This window comes from Protopterus annectens, chromosome 11.part0 (assembly GCF_019279795.1).
Source record: "Protopterus annectens isolate FY-2018-M chromosome 11.part0, PAN1.0, whole genome shotgun sequence".
Lineage (NCBI taxonomy): Eukaryota > Metazoa > Chordata > Ceratodontiformes > Protopteridae > Protopterus > Protopterus annectens.
The window spans coordinates 1,219,331,535-1,219,342,903 of NC_056745.1; positions in this window are offsets into that span (position 1 = coordinate 1,219,331,535).

The window sequence follows — 11,369 nt, forward strand, 5'->3', positions numbered from 1 at the left end:
AAGTAAGGGCCTAGGATAGAGACCTATGGAGCACTCTGACTGTAACCAAGAATTTCACCTTTCCAGTTGCTGTATGACACTTGCCATGTCCTATTTGTAAGGCATTCAGCTATATATCTTATCAAGAGTATATCAGTACCTAGTTGTCCAAATTTATTGATCATGTTTTGTGTATGACCCTGTCAAATGCTGAAGTTAAATCTATATAAATTACATCACAGCACAATTTTTCATTCATAGCTATTATATTGTTATCAAACTTCATGTTACCAGTGGTAATCGATCTTTTTCCAACACATGCATGAAGATATATGGTTTCAAGTCACAGTCTTTCCAGTTCTGACAATAACCATGACCAAACAAACAGCTGAAGGCCACTTAAACACAAATCAAAACAATAAAAACCACGTCAGTGGTAGACATGAACCTCACTTTAATGGTATTATTATCAATTTATATAGTATGATTAAGCACTTTCACCCTCATGACAAATGGGCATCTTCAGAGTTGATCTAAAGATGCCCATTTGTCATGAGGTTGAAAGCATTTAGTCATATTGTATAAATCAATTCTGACAATATCTTATCCAATGTTACCTTCTCCATTATTCTTCTACGACATGAAAGTAGACTTAAGGATCTATATGCCTCTGGGATTGTCCTACTCCCCTTTCCCTTAAAGACACGTCTCCAATATTGAGGAATCTCCCTATATTTATAAGATGTAGTAAATAATAGATATAATGTACTGTAAGTTCTTACTGAAGTATTCTCAGGTCATTATTACTAATTATATCTCACCCCTGTGCTTTGTTTGGATGCAGTTTGCAGAGTTCTTTTTCATATAATCTAATTTGATTTCAGTACCTGTGATTATTGCAGATGATTGCAGAGTTCTTTTTCATATAATCTAATTTGATTTCAGTACCTGTGATTATCTGGATGTCACTAGGACACATTATCACCCCCTTTGTGGAGCCAAACTGGTTTTCATTAAGATTTTGTAAACATATCTATAACCCATTGTATTTGAGAATAAATGGTTAAATCTGCACACAGTTTATCAATTTGCATGTCTTTACTCCTTCCACATTTTATGTCTCTGTAAAATGGTTTTCGATTATGTTCAATATCTTTATATAAATTTTCTTCAAATTTGTCTTGATCTTGTCACATACTGTGCTTAATTTGTTTGTCAGGCTTGTTTATTTAAGTTTTCAAAGTTATAGTTCAACCTTTTCTCCATTTCTTGTATTTTTTTTGTCTCTCACCTTAATCAGGTATATTGTTCAAAACCCTGATGTCAAACTTTTTTTTCATTTTTTACACTCAGATAATTTCTCTTTCAAAACTTTGCATATTCCTTCTGCAATTTTTTTCCACTGAATGCATCGCTCCAATTACTTTATTTAATGGCTGTTTTGCTTCCATATAATATATAATTAATCTTCTGTGCATTGGTTTAGACTTCATTTTGGCAAAATTATCTACCAACAAATTAACCTTTATAACCCCATTATCACCAATGGTGATAAAACTTGACATGAAGCAACAGTAGTTTCTTTAGAAACACAAGCAATGTCTAGTATGTTCCACTCCCTGGTCGAGTGTTTAACAATTTGAAGCAATTGTTGTTCCTGAGCATATGCTGGGAATAATTTCCATACTAATGTTGTTGAATCAATATTATTCCAGTCTGTTTCTGATAAATTTGAGTCCCCAGCTACTATTATTCTTCCTCCTGTGTTTCATGCAAGAAAAGTATGAATTCCTCTAGATCATCAGCATTTGACTTTGGTGGTCTATATACTCCAACAATTGTTGCATATTCCAGGTTGTCTTTATTGTCACAGTTGATGTTATTATTGAACATGGAATAATTACAAGTCTCATAACTATCTTTAAACCCTATCATAACACCTCCACTTGATTTTTTATTTGTTGGAATGTTTGTTATAGTAAAACATTTATAGCCTGACAGAACCAGTTTCCAGTCATTGTTATTTAACCATGTTTCACAAACAATAACAACATCAGTCTTGTGGGAACATGGCAAATTGTCCAATAATAATAATAATAATAAACTTTATTATTCATGTCCTAGCATTAACAACCATCAGAGATGCATCAAATGTTATCTGTGAAATGTTAAATTGTCTACCTGGCACAAATCCTGCCTTGTGTTTGTCAAACATTGCAAAATATCTGCTACAATAATTTTCTTCCCTGATGTTCCTGACAAATACAAGCCATCATGCCTGAGCACATGTGTGCCCTAAACATTCTTGGATGCTCTACACATTTCCATTTTTTTTAAAATGGGACTTATTTTCATGTACGGATTTACTCAAAAATATTTTCATTTAAGGTGACCTGACTTTCCTTTCTATATGTGGTTTGTGAAAAAATACATCCTAACACCAGCACAGGGCTGTAAATTCTCTACTAACAGTCAGAGAGTCCATGTGGATGAGATCATTTGTACTGATATGAATAAAATCAGCTCCATACTTCCTTACATTAAGGCATTATAAAACTCATTTCACATCCTCTATTTTTGCTCCTGGCTAGCATCACACTATTCAATGTTCATTATCTTCTCTGCAAATGTAAGTATCAGTCCCTCTAATAACTGAATCTCCAAATACAACAGTGTATTTTCTGACCAGATCTAAAGAATCTTCAAATTCTAATTCAATAATATCTGTTCTATCAGTTGTTACAAAGGAATGATCTTCTTCACCACTAGTCTTATTAATCTCACTGTTATCAATGTGTATTACATTTGCAGGCATACGATTCTCATCCAGCTGGCTTTGTACATCCACAGCTTGAGCCATATTGTCAACATATGGCTGTATCATCTTTTTTTCTTACAGTGATGTTCTGCAGTCCTTCCATGTTCAGTCTTGAGTTCTTCCTTTTCACCTGCCCCTTGCCTCTTTTTTTCCTACATTCTGTTTTGGAAAATGTTGCCTTTTTGTGTAGACTGAATGTTTTCTGGTAGAAAAAGATTATCACTTCCTGCAATTTGTGTCTTACATAACAAAGCAGTGTCCTTTTTAGTATGTATTCTCTTTACTTTACAGACATTTATCCATTCTGTTTTCTGCCTTGTTATTTGTTGTAGGCTTTCCTTCTAAATACTCTAAATCATCAGATTACTGAATACTTGTATCCAGAATTCCAAAGTTTTCAGGGGCATTGTCTTATTTCATTGGGGGTTCAGTGATCTTCACAGACAATAGACACATCTTTTCCTAAATGTGTTCAACTTGATCTTTGCCTAACGTTATTTAACTCACTGGTCCAATCATTAATATATGTAACTGTTCTCTAAGCCATGCCAATTGTACAGGTACGTTTGTCATCAGTAAGTCGAGATTTACGACTAATAACGGTAAGCAAATCATCCAACTTTTGACATGAAGAACACAGATCACCAGTGTTATCACGTTACCTTTAAATGTAAAGAACATTTATTACTTTGTACAAAGATATTTGTGCATTAGCAAATCAGTAATGGCATACTCATTTAAGGAATTCATTTTCAACTTCAAATGGATGAAAAATTATAAAAGAAAAGAATATTCAAAATCAGTTTCCACGGAATTCATAGAGAAATTAAATCAACTTCTGTGAGAAAAATCACACAAACAATATACAACTAAATATTACTAAAGTAAGTACAGTAAAGGTGATGCTCTGACCACACGAGTACTGAAAGTCAGATAAAAGATGGAATTACTTTACATCATACATGAATATATACAGTAGCTTCTGCTCACTATCTCTCACAGTCGCACCTCTTTTTAACAGTAAAGATTTAAAAAAAAACAAAAATCAAAGACAGGATTGTTTAATAAGCTCTGGATGGTCATCTCTACAGTCTGTATGACTTTATAGCTGACTCGGTTCCTTAGGATGGCTAGAGTTTCTTGTCTAAAGCCTGTTCCTTTCTAACAACAAAGTGAAAATTAAAGTTAAATCAACAAAATATAAATCAAAGCAATTTTTTTTTGTCTACAAGCTAATCCTTCCTTCCTACAAACAGCGAAAAAAGGGCTAAGAAATAAAATATAAATTCAAATAAAACTTCTCTTACCTGGCAACTCCACAGTAAATCACCTTTATTTATTTATTTGATTAAACCTTACTAATAATGTGAGAATTTAAGGAGTTTCATTATTTTTACTATCTTAACTTGAAAAATTCCTTTCTTCATCATGGCCCAACAGATGCACAATGACCAGTGCATATTCTGAAAAAGCATTAGTCTGTTCTGGATGTGTCTTTTAAAGTAACATGGGCCTTTTATTTTTTCCAGTTGAACCAGAAATTAGAAAATATATTCAGCAACTCCTTATATTGCATTAAACTACCATTTCTCATCTTGTCATCTAGAATGATAAAAAGTCTGCCAACACTGATATACTTTATTACCTTTGGTCTAACTACTGAATGTTTTACATTGTTAATCAGACAAAATAAACAGGCTGAATGCCTAAATCACAAAGATGTCCTGGAAAATTACATTCTTTACTAATTAACGATAGTGATTTTCCTTAAAGATCCAGCATTCAACAATGCAGTCCAAAATCAGGTTATACTGTTAATCCCTCTTAAGCATCACTCTTTATGAAGTATGAGGCAGCCTGAATGATGTTTTCTGAATTAATTTTCTGTTGACAACAAAATAAAATATCTTATTTAGATATTTAGATTATCTAAAATCAGACCTAAAGCTAGACAGATGCATCAGTTTTTTAAATATGAATCTGAAGTCACATTTCAAGCATAGTCATACCTCTGTGTAGTATATAAACAATGCGGGCTGCAGTAAAATTAAACGTATGTCTACTGTGTTAGGCCATAAAAATGAGTTAAGTATGTCTTAAGCTATTACTTAGTTTTGTGTGGTATACTACAACCTTAACAAATTAGCAACCTCCTATAATAATATCGCCAGATTTGCTACTGGCAATCCCTTCAGAACCTATCACTGTACTAATCTTAAACAACTAAATTGGCTCAAATTCCAAAACCATCTGATTATCCCCCAACTCACAATTGCCCACAAGTTATTTTACCAGCCCAATAATACCCCTATACTCTCAAAACTTATAGTCCCATATAATAATCTGAACTCCCTACGTTCTTCTAGCACACCTCTTGCCAGTTTAACAAAGTCTAATAATACAGCTGGTGACTCTCTATTTACCAACACAGCAGGAAAACACTGGAACCTACTACCCACTGAACTAACTCTAACTACATCCTTACCACTCTTTAAACAAAACCTTAGAAAATACCTTCAAATGCACTGGCTATGCCCTTGTAGTAACCCTGACTAACCATCTTCTTCACCCCTTTTTCTTCCTCTTCTTTCCATACTTCCAAACCTTTACATGCTTTTGACTTGTAAATTAGACTGACCCTATTTAAACTCTAATAATCTTAGCTTTTAAATACTACTATCTCATATGATCTACTGTATATAACTCTTACTATTCTGTTTTGAGCTGTCTTAAGCTATATTCTGCTCACTGTACTGTTTCACAAGTGTTTTTATCTATGGTACATAACTCTTACTGTATTATATTCTGATCTAACTCTCTTAAACTTTACTCTATATATTGGAACTTTTCTCAAGAGTTTTTATCTCAAGAATGTAAATCTACCTGTTTTTATTTTTATTTTGTTTTGTATTCCTTTTTTACCATGTAACAATATTTTATACTTTGTATATCTGTGTGGAGCTTTTCTCCCCGGGCCCCTACTGAAAATGGAAATATATCCAGCTAGACTAGCACGGTCAACAAATGTAAAATAAATAAATAAATAAATACCACCAAGCCAAGACTCAAAATGATGCACCACTAATGGAGACAGTTTTAAGGAGTTATAACAATTCCCAGTTTACATCACCGTAGCTAGGTATCAAATGTTATATTGTAGTTATACTGGTTAGAACCACATTATGAAGCCTTCTGGAAAAACAGTCATATCACGACTATCACAGTGTAACAATGAAGGTAATATTTTTATTTTTTTAAATCACTGAGCTAGAATTTTAGCAAAAAGCTTGGCTACTACATTTACAGGAAAGGTTGACCTATAGCTTTCTACCAACATAGGATCTCTGCCTGGTTTAGGAAGAACTACTACTTTAGATTCTTTCATAGAAATTAAAAAGTAAAAGGTCACACAGACAAACCAATTAGGAGAAACTACAAGAAAAAACTAGCCAAGCTAGAGATTTCACTGTGTGGTACCTTAAACCTCCTATAATAAGAAGTCCAAAACATGCATGTCCACAGCTAGTGGAGTTTGACTTTATTATCTTGGATGTATCCAATAAGACTTGAAAAGGTAAAAAGTCATAGACATTCAGAAGCCATATATCTGAAACACTTGAAGTCCTTAAGGGCCATTTGCATATATCCCATGGGCCTCTATTACAGCAGGTTAAAGGTATCAGACAATGAAAACTGTAGCTTGGCTAGGTTTTTCTTGTAGTTTTTACTAATTGGTTTGTCTGTATGACCTTTTTAATCTTTGGTTTGGATGTTATTTGGGATATTTTGCATATACCTTAATGGTTATAGACATCAGCTGGGTTTGAAGAACCAATGTTTCTAAAGTATAGCCAAACAGTCCACTTATGTTGATCTGATGAGGTCATAAGAAGGCCAAAGCATGCATGTCCACAGCTAGGAGGGTTTGGCTGTATTGTCATGAATGTATCAATAAAGACACAGAAAGAAAAAGTAAAACGTCATGGACATTCAGAAGCCATAAAGCTGAAACACTTGATGTCCAGCCATTTATATATATCCCATGGGCCTCTAATTCTTTCACTGAAATTTTCAAGTCTAGGGAAAAGTCATATTGAAAACCATTTTTCAAAGTTTTGCCAGGTGAGGTACAAAAGATTGGTATAGTGAAGGGATTAGGCCATCTGAGCCAGGGCTTTGCCTGATGGAAGACTTTTTTTTTACCTGCTGTACTTTTCTAACAGTTATTCGCTTAATTAACTCCCTTTTGAAATCAAGCAATGAACATCGAGGAAAGCTGCTTTTCATCTTCTTCTGATTTATTTGACTCCTTCCCAGAAACTGAATATAGCTGCTGATGTAACTTTACACATTCTTTAGCAATTTGTTCTGGCACAGAAATTACACTACCTTGAGCTCTAATAGCATGAATTTATGCCTTAGCTTGTCTCTTCCTTAAAATGATTGCTAAAAACTGTCAGGCTTGTAGGTTAGAGCACAAGCTTTTAAAATACCTTTAGCTCTATTTCTCATCAAATTATCCATCTCTTTTTTAATTAACATTTAAATATTGAGATAATCTATTCCTAAACTTAGTGGTCTTGAATTTTCCCTGCTGTAATGAACTGTAATGAACTCTTTGTTCCTCTTGGGCCATTTTTTAATCTAATTTCACAAGCTAAATAGTTTAAAATGAAGAGCATAGGGATTAAGCTCTCCCTTATGAGACTACCTCCAAATAAAAGGTGACATGCTGGACAAAAGTGTTTCATTTTAATAAAACACTTTCCCTATTATTACAATCAATAAAGTGAGCACCTTGCACAATGAAGGGATCAACTCTCCATGTCTTGCCAGCACAAATATTTTCTCCACATAGTGTAAAATGCATACCTACTCCCTAGTGCTTCTTTAGTGCATACAGGATGGTAGTTAAGCTACTGAACCCCAATAAAATATCCAGTGATATCAATCAATATTGTGAGCAACTGCCAGGATTACCACTGGGAGCAACAAACGTAAAATCTACTGTGCCCCTTCCTAAAAGCCTTGCAATGTTGCAGAGCCCCAAATTCAGTTTTACCCCATTCAGAATTTTCTGTGACTTTATATGATTCTCTGTGCAAGGAATGGACCTACCCACTAAAGAATCCAGTGAAACATTGAAGTCCATCCCAATAATAGTTGGATCCAGTTTACCTTTATGTGTGCACACAGTCGAACAGCACATGTGCCAAAGGACATTCGCAAAGTTTGCAAACGAATGCAAAAAGGTTCGAATGTGCAATGACTGAATCCACAGTGACATTCGCTCTTTGCAAATTCAGCATTTTGGGGCAGATTGCACTATAGTGAGGATTGGAAAATGGTCCCTTTCCCCACTGTAGTGTGATCTTGGAGTTAGAATATTAAAGTAGGGGGTGTGGGGGGTGCAGGGGGGGCTTGCCCCCCTGCTTTACACTTCATTAATTTTTTTTTTACATTTATGTTCGAAAATCAGCTAATCTGTTTTTTGATTTGCTGATTTTCGAATATTGGAAACTGTCACATTTTTTGTTTTTCATTGTTGCGATTCGCTCATATGAGCAATCGCACAAGTGTGTTTTACTTTTGTAAAGGTAAACCATTGGATTCTTCTCTCTCTCTAGTGACAGTTCTCAGTATATCAAAAGATAAAGAGAAAAAAACATGGTGTGTCACCATTTTGGCCATAAACATTGCAAAACATGCTAGAACCAATTTCTAATGAACTGCTACATGTCGCCTTTCATTATCAGCAAATAACTCAATAATATCACATTTAAACTCTTATTAATATTGTGTATATAGTGTATTTATATACATTGCAGTCTTTGTGAGGTAACAGAGCTCCATAATTACAATACTCCACCCCACCCCCTCAAAGCTAGATGTGATTTAAGATTTTACATGCTTTAAAGGCTTGCATATTTTTGAAGATAGGTCACTGACATGCTTTATAGACAACTTCAAGATTTTTGTAGTAGTGCTTATATTTACCCATTAACCATCTTTGTGTGCAGTCCATGCAGTAAAGTACCAGTAACCATAAAGAACCACACGCCATCCAGGTCAAGAGTGTGTTACAACTATTTATTATAAAAACAAGTTAAGCATGCTTCTGCTATATTGGTTAAGTTTCAGACAGTGACTTTTTTTCACTGATGGTAACATAAGATGGACACTAATTGGTTAAGGAACTGACATGAGGATGCAATGTGATTGGGTGATGTATGTTTTAAGTTGTATATAAGTCATGTGATTTTAAAAGGCATCAGGTTCTGATGAAGTCTTTGAGGGGATGAAAGCACTTAACTTGTTATTTTTCTAGTAAATAGTTGGAACACACTCTTGACCTGGACAGCATGTGGTTCTTCATTGTTGCTTATATTTACCCATCAAGCTTATTATAAATAATAGGTATATCATCCCTGCAGCAGGATTTGAGCTCAGCTTTGAAACTCTTTCACCAGCCAAAAAATGGTATACTGCTAGAGGAATAGAGAGAATATACCTCTATACTTCCTGAAATTGGAAAATACAGGTACTTAAGAGTCTGCCTAGGAAATAGCTATACAGGCCTCTTCTTGGTCCATAAAAGGGCATGGATAGTAAGAAACAGCTTAGCCTTCTGCAAGCAGCTTGGTTGATAGGAATAATATATGCATCTGAGCCCATCATGTGCTGGGTAGTGAAAGCAGAATCGTCATTGCAATGGTACAGGTACTGTCAGACATCAATTAGATTTTTCATATACTGGAGGAATAATGTCATACAGGAGCAGTAGTTACAGCAATGTTTACTTCCAACATACCAGGTTGTATTCTAGGGATTTCGTGAGCCCATGTTATCACTTTCACCCTAGAGGGCATTATTCCTAGTACATTCTTGAGAAACTTGTGATTGCCGAGTTGTGCAATGATGAAATGAGAAGATTATCATTTTTCCCCAAAAATGAGTAATGTAATATGCTACTTTAAAGTTATTAAGTGATTCAGAGAGGCATAGTAAGTTAACAGCTTCAGAAAGACATACTGCAGACTGAATCTGACTGTGATATATTAGGTGTAAGTAAATGTGCTTCATGAATACATGAACTGATGTAGATTATTGGATAAAACTAACACCTGTCTTCTCCTGCAGGATGTATTTTTATATCACATATCTCTTTACAAAATAGTTAAGGCCACTTGTGTTTGGAGTCAAACATTTAAACAGAGGATGATCACTGATGGTGTGTCAGCTGCTGTTTTTTTAGCTAGGTATGTAATCCATTGCCAGTACTTTTTTGTCATTGCACTGCCTGCCAACACATTATCTTACTGGATGTAAATTAGTGGCATTTCTAGTTAGAGATCTCTGAAGCAGCAACTCATATATGCTGCACAGGATGAATATGCAAAATATGGATGGACTCTGTTCAAGATCTCACTGGGTGTGGTGGCAGTGAGGAGCTGTAGCTGAAAGGATGCAGGTGTTGCTTGGAGTAACCGTAAAACCAGCTATTGGGTACCAGTGGTGAGAGTAAAGTTATTTTTAAAGAAGACATTCTGTGCAAAGCTAACAGGGGGCTTGTCAAAATTTAACTACTAGGTTCTAAGCAGTAAGAAAGACAAATGTTTTGACAGTCACCAAAGGTAATATCCAGTTGCAGGAGTTTGGTAGGCCATGTACAATGAATTCTGGATGGTCTGAACATGGATCTGACAATGCATTGAATAACTAAAGGGACTAGATATTGCAGCATGTGTACCTCAACTCAAAACATTACAATGAGGTGGAAAGACTACTTGGAAGACATCGTGAACTCACTAGGCATGCCATCCATTGAAAAGGCACGCCAAAAGAAACTGGTGGGATCTGGTCCGTTTCTGTAGCTGAGGTCACTACAACATCTAAACATTTCCACACTGGCAAGGAAAGGGTGAATTCTGCCTAGAAACACAGAATGTAATCCATTGTGAAGAGGTGTCCTGGTTAATGCACCTTTTTAAAGCTATATAGAAAGCAGTGATAATGCCTCCGGACTGAAAAAATGTGGCAGTGGTTCCCATAGTCAGAAAACGGGGATATGAGGATCTGTTCTAGTTCTAGAGGAATCATGAGCTTTACCTCCCTATGGCAGGGTGCTAAAAATAAAGCATGTCTGATCAGTAAGCCTTTAATTCACTTGGAGAAATGTGGATTCCTATGTGCCTAAAGAACAGTGGACTGACTCTTTGTCATTGTGTAGATAGTGAAATAGTCATGAGAATTTGCCTGTCTTGTATACAAATATTTTATGGACCTAGAGCAGACATATGAGCATGTACCGTGAAATTTATTTTGGGAGGTGTTGCAACAGCACAGGGTCCTGGGGCTACTGTGGTGTCTCATTTGCACAATGTAGTAGTAGATCAGGGGTTCCTATCACTTATGCACTATTTGAACACAATTTGTCTACTTTCCTATTCATGATTTTATGTGAGCAGAATACTAAGATACATTCATTTTGGGGGTGCCAAGGTTGCATCTCTGTTCTTCGCAGACATCATGGTCCTATTGAGTTCAATTGATTGCCCTCTGTGGTATGATC